We start from the raw sequence: 15,777 nt of genomic DNA, 5'->3' as shown, positions 1-15,777 counted from the left end.
GTCTAAGGAAATGATACTTGACATTTGGAAAAGCTCTAGCTAAACAAACTACACGATCTTTGAGCTATGCTTAGGATTGGGTCTTGTCCATCACATCATTCTCCTAATGATGTGATCCCGTTATCAATGACATCCAATGTCCATAGTCAGGAAACCATGACTATCTGTTGACCAACGAGCTAGTCAACTAGAGGCTCACTAGGGACATGTTGTGGTCTATGTATTCACACGTGTATTACGATTTTCGGATAATACAATTATAGCATGAATAACAGACAATTATCATGAACAAAGAAATATAATAATAACCATTTTATTATTGCCTCTAGGGCATATTTCCAACAGTCTCCCACTTGCACTAGAGTTCAATAATCTAGTTACATTGTGATGAATCGAACACCCATGGAATTCTGGTGTTGATCATGTTTTGCCCTAGGGAGAGGTTTAGTCAACGGATCTGCCACATTCAGGTCCGTATGTACTTTACAAATATCTATGTCTCCATCTTGAACATTTTCACGAATGGAGTTGAAGCGACGCGTGATGTGCCTGGTCTTCTTGTGAAACCTGGGCTCCTTGGCAAGTGCAATAGCTCCAGTGTTCTCACAGAAGAGTTTGATCGGCCCCGGCGCATTGGGTATGACTCCTAGGTCGGTGATGAACTCCTTCACCCAGATTGCTTCATGCGCTGCCTCCGAGGCTGCCATGTACTCCGCTTCACATGTAGATCCCGCCACGACGCTTTGCTTGCAACTGCACCAGCTTACTGCCCCACCATTTAAAATATACACGTATCTGGTTTGTGACTTAGAGTCATCCATATCTGTGTCGAAGCTAGCGTCGACGTAACCCTTTACGACGAGCACTTCATCACCTCCATAGACGAGAAACATGTCCTTTGTCCTTTTCAGGTACTTCAGGATATTCTTGACCGATGTCCAGTGTTCCTTGCCTGGATTACTTTGGTACCTTCCTACCAAACTTACGGCAAGGTTTACATTAGGTCTGGTACACAGCATGGCATACATAATAGATCCTATGGCTGAGGCATAGGGGATGACACTCATCTCTTCTTTATCTTCTGCCGTGGTCGGGCATTGAGCCGAGCTCAATCTCACACCTTGCAATACAGGCAAGAACCCTTTCTTGGACTGATCCATATTGAACTTCTTCAATATCTTATCAAGGTATGTGCTTTGTGAAAGACCTATGAGGCGTCTCGATCTATCCCTATAGATCTTGATGCCTAATATGTAAGCAGCTTCTCCAAGGTCCTTCATTGAAAAACACTTATTCAAGTAGGCCTTAATGTTGTCCAAAAGTTCTATATCATTTCCCATCAAAAGTATGTCATCCACATATAATATGAGAAATGCTACAGAGCTCCCACTCACTTTCTAGTAAACGCAGGCTTCTCCATAAGTCTGCATAAACCCAAACGCTTTGATCATCTCATCAAAGCGAGTGTTCCAACTCCGAGATGCTTGCACCAGCCCATAAATGGATTGTTGTAGCTTGCATACCTTGTTAGCATTCTTAGTATCGACAAAACCTTCTGGTTGCATCATATACAGTTCTCCCTTAAGATAACTGTTAAGGAATGCCGTTTTGACGTCCATCTGCCATATCTCATAATCATAGTATGCGGCAATTGCTAACATGATTCGGACGGACTTCAGCTTTGCTACGGGAGAGAAAGTCTCATCGTAGTCAACCCCTTGAACTTGCTGATAACCCTTAGCGACAAGTCGAGCTTTATAGATGGTAACATTACCATCCGCGTCCGTCTTCTTCTTAAAGATCAATTTGTTTTCTATCGCTCGCCGGTCATTGGGCAAGTCTGTCAAAGTCCATACTTTGTTTTCATACATGGATTCTATCTCGGATTGCATGGCTTCAAGCCATTTGTTGGAATCTGGGCCCGCCATCGCTTCTTAATAGTTTGAAGGTTCACCGTTGTCTAACAACATGATTTCCAGGACAGGGTTGCCATACCACTCTGGTGTGGAACGTGTCCTTGTGGACCTACGAAGTTCAGTAGCAACTTGATCTGAAATACCTTGATCATCATCATTAATTTCCTCTCCAGTCGGTGTAGGCACCACAGGAACATCTTCCTGAGCTGCGCTACTCACTGGTTCAAGAGGTAGTACTTCATCAAGTTCCACTTTCCTCCCACTTACTTCTCTCGAGAGAAACTCTTTCTCCAGAAAGGACCCGTTCTTGGCAACAAAGATCTTGCCTTCGGATCTAAGGTAGAAGGCATACCCAATGGTTTCCTTAGGGTATCCTATGAAGACGCATTTTTCTGACTTGGGTTTGAGCTTTTCAGGTTGAAGTTTCTTGACATAAGCATCGCATCCCCAAACTTTTAGAAACGACAGCTTAGGTTTCTTCCCAAACCATAATTCATACGGTGTCGTCTCAATGGATTTAGACGATGCCCTATTTAAAGTGAATGTAGCTGTCTCTAGAGCGTATCCCCAAAAAGATAGCGGTAAATCGGTAAGAGACATCATAGATTGCACCATATCCAATAAAGTGCGATTACGACGTTCGGACACACCATTACGCTGAGGTGTTCCAGGCGGCGTGAGTTGTGAAATGATTCCACATTTCCTTAAGTGTGTACCAAATTCGTGACTTCAATATTCTCCTCCACGATCTGATCATAAGAACTTTATTTTTCGGTCACGTTGATTCTCTACCTCATTCTGAAATTCCTTGAACTTTTCAAAGGTCTCAGACTTGTGTTTCATCAAGTAGACATTCCCATATCTACTCAAGTCATCAGTGAGAGTGACAACATAACGATATCCTCCGAGAGCCTCAACGCTCATTGGGCCGCACACATCAGTATGTATGATTTCCAATAAGTTGGTTGCTCGCTCCATTGTTCCAGAGAACAGAGTCTTGGTCATTTTGCCCATGAGGCATGGTTCGCATGTGTCAAATGATTCATAATCGAGAGACTCTAAAAGTCCATCAACATGGAGCTTCTTCATGCGCTTGACACCAATGTGACCAAGGCGGCAGTGCCACAAGTATGTGGGACTATCGTTATCAACTTTACATCTTTTGGTATTCACACTATGAATATGTGTAACATCACGTTCGATATTCATTAAGAATAAACCATTGACCATCGAGGCATGACCATAAAACATATCTCTCATATAAATAGAACAACCATTACTCTCGGATTTAAATGAGTAGCCATCTCGTATTAAACGAGATCCAGATACAATGTTCATGCTCAAAGCTGGCACTAAATAACAATTATTGAGGTTTAAAACTAATCCCGTAGGTAAATGTAGAGGTAGCATGCCGACGGCGATCACATCGACTCTGGAACCATTCCCGACGCGCATCGTCACCTCGTCCTTCGCCAGTCTCCGCTTATTCCGCAGCTCCTGCTTTGAGTTACAAATATGAGCGACGGCACCGGTATCAAATACCCAGGAGCTACTACGAGCACTGGTAAGGTACACATCAATTACATGTATATCACATATACCTTTAGTGTTGCCGGCCTTCTTGTCCGCTAAGTATTTGGGGCAGTTCCGCTTCCAGTGACCCTTCCCTTTGCAATAAAAGCACTCAGTCTCAGGCTTGGGTCCATTCTTTAACTTCTTCCCGGCAGCTGGCTTACCGAGCGCGGCAACTTCCTTGCCGTCCTTCTTGAAGTTCTTCTTACCCTTGCCTTTCTTGAACTTAGTGGTTTTATTCACCATCAACACTTGATGTTCCTTTTTGATCTCTACCTCTGCTGATTTTAGCATTGAATATACTTCAGGAATGGTCTTTTCCATCCCCTGCATATTGAAGTTCATCACAAAGCTCTTGTAGCTCGGTGGAAGCGACTGAAGGATTCTGTCAATGACCGCGTCATCCGGCAGATTAACTCCCAGCTGAGTCAAGCGGTTGTGCAACCCAGACATTTTGAGTATGTGCTCACTGACAGAACTATTTTCCTCCATCTTACAGCTGAAGAACTTGTCGGAGACTTCATATCTCTCGACCCGGGCATGAGCTTGGAAAACCATTTTCAGCTCTTTGAACATCTCATATGCTCCGTGTTGCTCAAAACGCTTTTGGAGCCCCGGTTCTAAGTTGTAAAGGATGCCGCACTGAATGAGGGAGTAATCATCAGCACGAGACTGCCAAGCATTCATGACGTCTTGGTTCTCTGGGATGGGAGCTTCACCTAGCAGTGCTTCTAAGACATAATCTTTCTTTGCAGCTATGAGGATGATCCTCAGGTTCCGGACCCAGTCTGTATAGTTGTTGCCATCATCTTTCAGCTTGGTTTTCTCTAGGAACGCGTTGAAGTTGAGGTGGACATGAGCGTTGGCCATTTGATCTACAAGACATATTTGCAAAGGTTTTTAGACTAAGTTCATGATAATTAAGTTCATCTAATCAAATTATTTAATGAACTCCCACTCAGATTAGACATCCCTCTAGTCATCTAAGTGATACATGATCCGAGTCGACTAGGCCATGTCTGATCATCACGTGAGACGGACTAGTCATCATCGGTGAACATCTCCATGTTGATCGTATCTTCCATACGACTCATGTTTGACCTTTCGGTCTCTTGTGTTCCGAGGCCATGTCTGTACATGCTAGGCTCGTCAAGTTAACCTAAGTGTTTTGCATGTGTAAATCTGTCTTACACCCATTGTATGTGAATGTTAGAATCTATCACACCCGATCATCACGTGGTGCTTCGAAACGACGAACTTTCGCAATGGTGCATAGTTAGGGGGAACACTTTCTTGAAATTATTATGAGGTATCATCTTATTTACTACCGTCGTTCTAAGTAAACAAGATGCATAAAAATAATAAACATCACATGCAATTAAACAGTAGTGACATGATATGGCCAATATCATATAGCTCCTTTGATCTCCATCTTCAGGGCTCCATGATCATCTTCGTCACCGGCATGACACCATGATCTCCATCATCATGATCTCCATCATCGTGTCTCCATGAAGTTGCTCGCCAACTATTACTTCTACTACTATGGCTAACGTTTAGCAATAAAGTAAAGTAATTACATGGCGTTAATTCATTGACACGCAGGTCATACAATAATTAAGACAACTCCTATGGCTCCTGCCGGTTGTCATACTCATCGACATGCAAGTCGTGATTCCTATTACAAGAACATGATCTCATACATCACATATATATCATTCATCACAACTTCTAGCCATATCACATCACAAGGCAATTGCTGCAAAAACAAGTTAGACGTCCTCTAATTGTTGTTGCATCTTTTACGTGGCTGCAATAGGGTTCTAGCAAGAACGTTTTCTTACCTACGTGAAAGCCACAACGTGATTTGTCAACTTCTATTTACCCTTCATAAGGACCCTTTTCATCGAATCCGCTCCAACTAAGGTGGGAGAGACAGACACCCACTAGCCACCTTATGCAACTAGTGCATGTTAGTCGGTGGAACCTGTCTCACGTAAGCGTACGTGTAAGGTCGGTCCGGGCCACTTCATCCCACAATACCGCTGAAGCAAAATAAGACTAGTAGTGGCAAGAAAGTTGACAACATCTACGCCCACAACAAATTTGTGTTCTACTCGTGCAAAGAGAACTACGCATAGACCTAGCTCATGATGCCATTGTTGGGGAACGTTGCAGAAAATAAAAAATTTCCTATGGTTTCACCAAGATCAATCTATGAGTTCATCTAGCAACAAGAGAGAGGAGTGCATCTACATACCCTTGTAGATCGAGCGGAAGCATTCAAGAGAACGGGGTTGAGGGAGTCGTACTTGTCGTGATCCAAATCACCGATGATCCTAGTGCTGAACGGACAGCACCTCCGCGTTCAACACATGTACGGTTGGGGAAGACGTCTCCTCCTTCTTGATCCAGCAAGGGGGGAGGAGAGGTTGATGGAGATCCAGCAGCACGACGGCGTGGTGGTGGATGCAGCAGGGATCCCGGCAGGGCTTCGCCAAGCGTCTGCGAGAGGGAGATGTGTAGCAAGGGGGAAGGGAGGCGCCAAGTTCATGGGGGAGGCTGCCCTCCCTCCCCCCCCCCCCTCTTTATATAGGGCCCCTAGGGGGTGCCGGCCCTAGGAGATGGGATCTCCTAGGGGGGCGGTGGCCAAGGGGGTGGCTTGCCCCCCAAGGCAAGTGGAGGCGCCCCCCACCCCTAGGGTTTCCAACCCTAGGTGCAGGGGGGGCCAAGGGGGGCGCACCAGCCCACCAGGGGCTGGTTCCCCTCCCACTTCAGCCCATGGGGCCCTACGAGATAGGTGGCCCCACCTGATGGACCCCCGGGACCCTTCCGGTGGTCCCGGTACAATACCGGTGACCCCCGAAACTTTCCCGATGGCCGAAACCTGACTTCCTATATATAATTCTTTACCTCCAGACCATTCCGGAACTCCTCGTGACATCCGGGATCTCATCCAGGACTCTGAACAGCTTTTGGTTTACTGCATACTCATATCTCTACAACCCTAGCGTCACTGAACCTTAAGTGTGTAGACCCTACGAGTTCGGGAGATACGCAGACATGACCGAGATGGCTCTCCGGTCAATAACCAACAGCGGGATCTGGATACCCATGTTGGCTCCCACATGCTCCTCGATGATCTCATCGGATGAACCACGATGTCGAGGATTCAAACAACCCCTTATACAATTCCCTTTGTCAATCGGTACGTTACTTGCCCGAGACTCGATCCGGTATCCTAATACCTCGTTTAATCTCGTTACCGGCAAGTCACTTTACTCGTACTGTAATGCATGATCCCGTGACCAGACACTTGGTCACATTGAGCTCATTATGATGATGCATTACCGAGTGGGCCCAGAGATACCTCTCCGTCATACGGAGTGACAAATCCCAGTCTCGATTCGTGCCAACCCAACAGACACTTTCGGAGATACCCATAGTGTACCTTTATAGTCACCCTGTTACGTTGTGACGTTTGGCACACCCAAAGCACTCCTACGGTATCCGGGAGTTGCACAATCTCATGGTCTAAGGAAATGATACCTTACATTTGGAAAAACTCTAGCTAAATGAACTACACGATCTTTGAGCTATGCTTAGGATTGGGTCTTGTCCATCACATCATTCTCCTAATGATGTGATGCCGTTATCAATGACATCCAATGTTCATAGTCAGGAAACCATGACTATCTGTTGATCAACGAGCTAGTCAACTAGAGGCTCACTAGGGACATGTTGTGGTCTATGTATTCACACGTGTATTACGATTTCTGGATAATACAATTATAGCATGAATAACAGACAATTATCATGAACAAAGAAATATAATAATAACCATTTTATTATTGCCTCTAGGGCATATTTCCAACAGGTTTATCTGTCGGAGGCCTCACTGCACAGCATCATCCACTCCAGTTGCCCTGCCCTGGAGCGCTTGTTGATTGTTTTGGGAATAGAAATCGGTATCAGTTGTCTCCAAATAAAGTCGCCTCACCATAGATGCATTGGAATTTTTTTTAAAGGACAGCAACTCATCATCGAAGATGCCCCTTCACTTGAAAGGTTGCTCCTTCATAATTGTTATACACCTTCAGAAATAACTGTCATCTCTGCGCCCAAATTGGAGACCTTGGGTGTAATTTGTGACCCGTTTAATAATGACAAGGAGTGGGCGTTTGGCTCCTCACTTTTTCAGGTACCGTATATTATCATCTACACATTTGTAATCATATGCTGCATTTTTCATTTGTGCGCATAAGTTTTATATCATCTTGGAGTACACTTTGGGTACTAATATTATGTTATATGCTCAATGAAGAGTTCGTCCATTCATAGCCTATCAATGCTGCTGGATTCTGTCAAGGTCATATATATCAGAATGTATAGTTTTGATCTCGACATAATTATTGGCTTGCTGCGATGCTTTCGATCTCTGGAGAATTTATACATAGAGGTGATGATTTCATGCACATTGAAAGCCCGTATATATTGTACTAGAATTAACTATTCAGCTGTCGTTCTTTCTACATACTCTTTTTTCATACCTTAACTGTTTTCAATCTTCATGTCTACTTAGGCAGATCCACATGGAGAAAAACATATAACCAATCGTTGGCGTAATAAGCACAAGGATTTTCTCAGTTCTCATGACATTCATTTGAGGACAATAACGATGGGACGATATGCATCCAACCAGGCAAACAGAAGCTTTGTCACACTCTTCCTGTTGAATGCGAGGTTACTATTGTCCATGAGGCTTAATTTTTACAGCAAGAGATTTCTCACGGACAAACATGTTGAACAGCAAAAAGAGAAGTTTCAGGTGGACAAATGGGCTTCTAAACGTGCTCGACTTCTATTTACAATAAGTTGTAGACATCCTGAAATAATTTTTTTTGCACAGGATGTTGATTTTATGGATCATACCGATCCATTTGTTTGTGACTGCAAAAAAGAGTGGTTGGGTTAGATGTTATGTCATGTTCAATCTGGGTTTTGTCTAAAAATTTGATGAACAATTAATCCTTGGGCTTTTTGTACCATTTGTATGCTTGACTTCCATGTTGTTGCCCTCGTACTCCCCTCCACCTGCCACTACACTGTCGCATCTTCCATGGCTGTTGTTCGTTCCTGTCCGAGGCCTTGCCATCGTTCTCCGCCTTGGTTAGTTTGCTGTGCCCGCCGCCATCTAGCGTTGTCAACATGGTCAACAACCAAGAGGAATCAGGAGATGACTGTACGTGGAGAGGCTGACAGTAGGGACCCACCAGGGTCATTTCATTTCGCAAGCAGGTGCCTCGTTATTACAAGCCAAAAAAATACTTCCTCCTAATTGTTTGACAAGTAGGTTCCACGCCATTGTCAATGTAGTCAATAAACGAGAAAATTACACAACGAGCCGGTAACACCAGGGACCCAGCAGCTCGCCCAGTTGTTTTTCAGTTTCAGAGACGGAGCTCAACTGCGCGCTGTACGGGGGTTGTGGCCCGTCTAGCCCACGCTTACGCTTCTATTAAGCACATGACGAGCCCAGTTGATATATTTTTTCTTTCTGAAATTGGCTAGTCCAGTTCCCTTTTTAAAGAATACCAAAACCGAGGCCTACTTGCTTTTCTCAGCCCTGCTGGGATGCAAATCTTTCAAGACGAGGAGGGATGTAAGTAGTAAGAAATGGGCTTCCCCAGAAAACGGGCTATAAGTTGTAAGAAATGTGCTGTAAATTTTTAAACCAAAGCCAACCGGCAATTGCATTAAAATATCTTTTTTTTCAGGATTTCTCTACTCTATACTCTTATAAAAACCAAAGCCAACTGGCAATTACATTAAAATATCATCTTTTCTCCCACAAGATAAACTACTCATACAAATGCATCTTCATGTTCCGTGCAACGAACGGGCATCTTGCTAGTTAAGATTCTAAATTTCATTCTTTTTTTTTGCAGAGAATTGTTTTTTGAATTTTATTTTGATATAATTTTTTGAAAATTATTTTTAACGTGACTCGAAATTTCATGATTAAAAGAGTTCGGACCCCACCGAAATATGCAAAATTTCGTTGAATTTTTTAGTAGTGCCCAGAATATATGGTCTGTAATGCTAATAAAAAGAATATGGGCTTCAAATATCCTTAAGAATTAGCAAATGGGCTGTAAATTATTGAAAATAATGGCTAATGGGCTGTATGCTGTTTTCCACATATTTGGACGCTGACTTCTGGACCTACTAGGTTGACGATGACGCTGTCCTAATTTTTTTTTGACGCGTACGCAAGGCTTTGTCAACTTAGTCAACACACAACAGTGACTGTTGGATGTCCATCCAACGGCCGCTGTGCTTCTTCAATCTCTGATCTTCCTGCTCCAGCCGCCCAAACCAGCGCCGGGGGGACTGCCTGCTCCCTTCTCTCATGGCTGGCTGTGCTGCCGCCAGGCCATCCCTCTAACCACCCACACATCCTGTTATTTTCCGGCGACGTTAGCGCTCATTCTCCCCTCAGCATGGGCATCCGCTGCAGTGGCTTCACCGGCTCCGGGTGGTTCTCTTCCTGGGCCTCGCCCTCGTCCATCGCGTTTGTGCTCTCGGCGCGGAGAGGTCAACATGGTCAACAAACAACAGCCATCGGAAGAGGCTGGCAGTAGGAGCCCATACAGGAAAATGCCTCCTTATTACACGCAAAATAATGATTCCTCCACCTGATAGCTGGGACCCACCGGAAGGGTCTCTGTATTTTGCGAAAAAAACGTTCCCCGCGCTGTCAGCTCGGAACCACCGGAAATGCCTCCTTATTACGCACAAAAAAATGAATACTCCCCCTGCTGGCTGGGACTCACCTTGGTGGGAGGCTGACTTGTGGGCCTACTAAGTTTACAGGGGCGGAGGGTTTTATCAACTTAGTCAATATGAACGATTCTAGCTCCAGTGACCGTACGATGTCCATCCAACGGCCGTAGTGCTTCTTCAACCTCTGGTCTTTGTGCTCCAGCCGCCCAAAGCAGCGCCGGTCGTGCCGCATGCTCCTGCTTCCCGTGGCCGGCTGTGATGCCGCGGAGGCCTCACCGCCCCTACTACTCCCACCGCTGGCTAGGCCATCCCTCTACTCACGCACACCCCCTGTTATTATGCGGCGACGCCAGCCTCACACCACAGCCGAACCAGTGAACCCTTGTACTCCTCTTTGCGTGGGCATCCACTGTTGCGTCTTCCCCGGCTCCGCATCGTCCCCTTCCTAGGCCTCGCCGTCGTCCACCGTTGTGGTGCTCTCGGCGCAGCGTGGCCAATGTGGTCAATGACCGACTTCCATCGGAAGAGTACTGTGCGTGGGGAGGCTGACAGCTGGGTGCACTGCGGCCGCAAGGAAGTGCCTCCTTATTACGCACAAAATAATTATTCCTCCACCTGACAGCAGGGACCCACCAGACGGGCCCCCGTATTTTGCAAAAAAACGTTTCCCCTGACTGCTGGGACCCACCAGCTACACCTTCGCACGCAAGGAAGTGCGTCCGGGCAAAAAAAACAAAACGATTCGCCCCCCTGACTGCTGGGACCCACTAGCTACATCTTCCCAGGCAAGGAAGTGCCTGACAGTCGGGACCCACCTGGTCGAAGCATACGTAGCGTTGTCATTCTGGTCGCGAACGTGTACGTACATACTGGTGGATGTAGAGGCGCGCACGTGTCGTAGTAGAGGCGCGCACGTGTCGTAGTAGAGGCGCGCATGTAGCATGTACACGTACGTACAGCGGCCAGGGTGCAAGAAAGAAAATACAGCCACGTATGTGTACATACGGGCGGGGTGTCGAACGCCTACTCGTGCATATATATGTACGGCCAGGGCTCGTGTACATTAGCTGGGTCGGAACGGAGAAACAGCGTCGTCGTCATGTTCATGGGGAGCCAACCGGCTGGGTCGGAATGGAATGCGTGGTCGTGCTCATCGGGAGGGCTTGGACGGAACAGGCGATTGAAACGAGGCCTGGCATACCGCAGAATGGAGGAAACGACCTTTTGTTCGATCGGCCATGTTCGAAACGGGATCATGTTCATCGGGAGGGATCTGGCGTACCGCAAAACGGAGGAAATGGACCTCCTATGGTCGAAACGGGGGTCCTGTTGATCGGGAGGGGTGTGGCGTACCGCAAAACGGACGAAACAGACTTGTGTTGGAGTGCTACGGTCGAAACGGGGGTCCTGTTCATCTGGACGGGTGTGGCGTACCGCAAAACGGGACTCCACAGGATACTGTTCATCTCCACCGTCGACCTCCTCCAGCCTCCACGGGCTACTATTCATCCACCATCGACCTCCTCCAGCCTCCACCTGTGACTGTTCATCCACGGGCTCCTGTTCATCCAGCCACCACCGTGCGCTACTCCACCGGCTACTGTTCAACCACCCCTCTCCACGGGCTCCTGTTCAACCACCCCTCCACGGGCTACTGTTCATCCACCCCTCCATCGTCTACTGTTCATCCAGCCCTCCACGGGGTCGTCCTTTCATCCAGCCCTCCACAGGGTCCTGTTCATCCAGCCCCAACCAGCTCGATCGATCGGGGTCCTGTTCATCCAGAAGCAACGCCACGGGTCATGTTCATCCACTCCCACCACTCACTGTTCATCCAAACCCCCCGCAACACTCACTATTCATCAAGAGAGGCAGCATCGATTGGCTTCAGTTAGCAGCAGTAGCAAAGGAATCAATCGCTCGGGTTCAGTAACGCGTAGCCTGCAGTGCAATCACTCGGGTTCAATTAGAGCCCAACGCCTCGCTCGGGTTCAGTTAGAGCCAACGCCTCACACACACGTGCGTACGTGTACGAGAGAAACGCGCATCGCTCGGCCCTCGACCACCCACCGTAACCGGGAACTCCCCGAAATTTTCCTCGCCCTCGCTTCTACCACGGTTTTTTCCGTCATGGACGGCCCAAAGAACGTCATGCAGCTGCGTCTCCGGCACGACCAGGACGAAAAGCCCATTTTCTGTCATGATTTTTTGTCATAGAAGTAGGAGCCCACCACATCTATGATGATACCAGGTTTTGTCACAATTATCCTCATAGAAGTGTCATATGTATGACAAAAAAAAATCGTTCGGCCCAAAATGTCACGGATGTGTCTTTTTTTTGTAGTGTGGACCGCGTTGAAGTAACCGCTATGAACATGTGGGTTGCCAGGTCTGTTCTCGGCCGCGTACAAAACGCCGGATAGCGCACTTGGCGATTAATCCAGACCCCTGGGCGTCTAGGTGATGGCGCGCATGACCTCTCGGAGAGTCTAGGTAGGGTTGCACGTCTCGATTCTCCCGAGGCCGGGCATGACCCAGAAAAGTGTGTGCGGTCGGAGGAGCAGAGAGCGTGTTGGAAATATGTGGTGCACCCCTACAGGGAAGTTTGTCTATTCGAATAGTCGTGTCCCTCAATAAAAGGACGACCCGGAGTTGTATTCTGACCTCATGATAACTAGAACTGGATACTTAATAAAACACACCCTTCCAAGTGCCAGATATACCCCGGTGGTCGCTTTTCCACAGGGTGACAAGGACAGGATCGCCGGGTAGGATTATGCTACACGTTGATACTTGGTTAACTTACCATCTACTCCCTTCTCCTGCTTCAAGATGGAGGTTACCAGAAGCGTAGTTGTCAAAAGGACTAGCTTCTCCCCCCTTATTCTGGCATTCTGCAGTTTAGTCCACAGATACTACCCCCTTCATTGATACTGATGCATATGTAGCATAGTTCTGATGTAAGTCTTGCGAGTACTTTGGATGAGTACTCACGCTGCTTTGCTACTCCTTTTTGTTGGGGAACATAGTAATTTCAAAAAAATTCCTACGCACACGCAAGATCATGGTGATGCATAGCAACGAGAGGGGAGAGTGTGTCCATGTACCCTCATAGACCGAAAGCGGAAGCGTTAGAACAACGCGGTTGATGTAGTCGTACGTCTTCACGGCCCGACCGGTCAAGCACCGAAACTACGGCACCTCCGAGTTCTAGCACACGTTCAGCTCGATGACGCCCCTCGAACTCTGATCCAGCCGAGTATCGAGGGAGAGTTCCGTCAGCACGACGGCGTGGTGACGATCTTGATGTTCTACCATCGCAGGGCTTCGCCTAAGCACCGCTACAATATTATCGAGGAGGACTATGGTGGAGGGGGGCACCGCACACGGCTAAGAGATCAAGAGATCAATTGTTGTCTCAAGAGGTGCCCCCCTGCCCCCGTATATAAAGGAGCAAGGGGGGAGGGGCGGTCGGCCAGGGAGGAGGCGCGCCATGGGGAGTCCTACTCCCACCGGGAGTAGGACTCCCTCCTTTCCTTGTTGGACTTGGAGAAGGGGGGAAGAGGAGGGAGAGAGAGGAAGGAAAAGGGGGGTACCGCCCCCCTCTCCTTGTCCTATTTGGACTAGGGGGGAGGGGCACGCGGCCCAACCCTGGCCGCCTCTCCTCTTCTCCACTAAAGCCCACTATGGCCCATTAAGCCCCCGAGGGGTTCTGGTAACCCCTCGGTACTCCGGTAAAATCCCGATTTCACCCGGAACACTTCCGATATCCAAATTGTTGGGATCTACGGTAGGGTGCATCAACTGCAAATTAAAATTTCCTACATGCAGAACAACCAAGAACATGCTACGGGAGATGGATCATAGATCGTTACCACTAGACGCGCAGTGCCGTGCAGCGGAAGAAGAGTTGGGGCAGCGCGTCCGCGTGGATCGTCTCCTCCTCGTCCGATCTCCCTCAAATAGCCGGTCGTCTGATCCCACGTACAAGTTCGCCGGAGCGGTGCAAGTGCACCGCCTTTAACGGTATCTGCGTGTGCAGGAGGAACACCGTGCGGTGGACTGCTAGGTCCGATCACACAGTCGGCGGCGAGTGGAGGTGGCTATTCGCAACACATGCAAACCCTAGTCACTGCGCTGAAGCGATCGACCGCATCAGTGTGCCGCACCTCCACTTTATATAGGCGTCTGTCGCGGGCTCAACACTTGGGCCTCGCACGGACTCTAAAGCCCAAAGTCTACTCGGTCACGTTCCTAGTCCAGTTCGGATCACATCCGACCAGTGTCCTACGAACCGACCTCGTAGGTTCCTTCCCTTAAGCGCGCGACCCCTTAGGTTCAAGTCAGCTTGGTCGCAGTTCGGATCACATCCGACCTGCACGGTTGGTAGCGGCCTCTAGCATGGCATGGCGACGATATATGTTAGGTTAGGCGAACATGTACAACGTGTCACACTTCTGTTCCCTTTGCCACACGATATATGTTGTCGGGCTCAAGGCGAGATTGTCATCCTTGTGCTAGCCCAACCTCTTTCTCGTTCTAGTGATGCCGACCACTATCCGGATTATCTCATAATCCTTGTCGCATGGCCATGCTTATCCTGGTCGGATCACACGAGGGGCCCAGAGTATATCTCTCCTAATCGGAGGGGCAAATCCTATCTTGCTCGACCATGTCTCGCAGCATGGGACTGGACAAACCCGAACCTACCTTTGTAACTACCCAGTCAAGGAGTAGCGTTTGGTCGGCCCAAAGCAAGTCTGTCACCAACCCGAGTACATGCGTCAGCTCAGGTCTTAGGACATAGAACGTATGTTGTACTAGAGACTCACAGATGACATATCGCTGCGTCTCATAGTTGGGTCTGCCCGACTCGGACCTTATCTCGACTCGGATCCGACTACGTCGAATCCGACCAGACCTTTCGAAGTCCATATTATCCGGTTAGCATCCAATGCTCCACGGCTAGTGAGACCAAGCCATCGACCGTGTCATATGCTAGTCTAGTCGGCTGCGCATCCACATAGCCCTTTCGACTAGGGACCTTTTAGGACAGTCATCATACAATGCATAGTCCCACAAACAAGTCACGTACTTGCTAATACACATCATTGATCATGTCCAAGGACTATCTTTATTCATAAAGACATAGGAAATATCATCATACATGATTGCCTCTAGGGCATATCTCCAACACAAATATAGGCTTCCAATATATCAATCTTCATCTCTCGACCATTTCGAGACTCCTCGTTATGTCTCCGATCTCATCCGGGACTCCGAACTACCTTTGGTACATCAAAACACATAAACTCATAATATAACCGTCGTCTAACTTTAAGCGTGCGGACCCTACGGGTTCGAGAACAATGTAGACATGACCGAAACACGTTTCCGGTCAATAACCAATAGCGGAACCTGGATGCTCATATTGGCTCCCACATACTCTACGAAGATCTTTATTGGTCAAACCGCATAACAACATACATTGTTCCCTTTGTCA

This window comes from Triticum dicoccoides, chromosome 2B (genome assembly GCF_002162155.2).
Source record: "Triticum dicoccoides isolate Atlit2015 ecotype Zavitan chromosome 2B, WEW_v2.0, whole genome shotgun sequence".
Taxonomy (NCBI): Eukaryota; Viridiplantae; Streptophyta; class Magnoliopsida; order Poales; family Poaceae; genus Triticum; species Triticum dicoccoides.
This window is presented reverse-complemented; position numbering follows the sequence as displayed.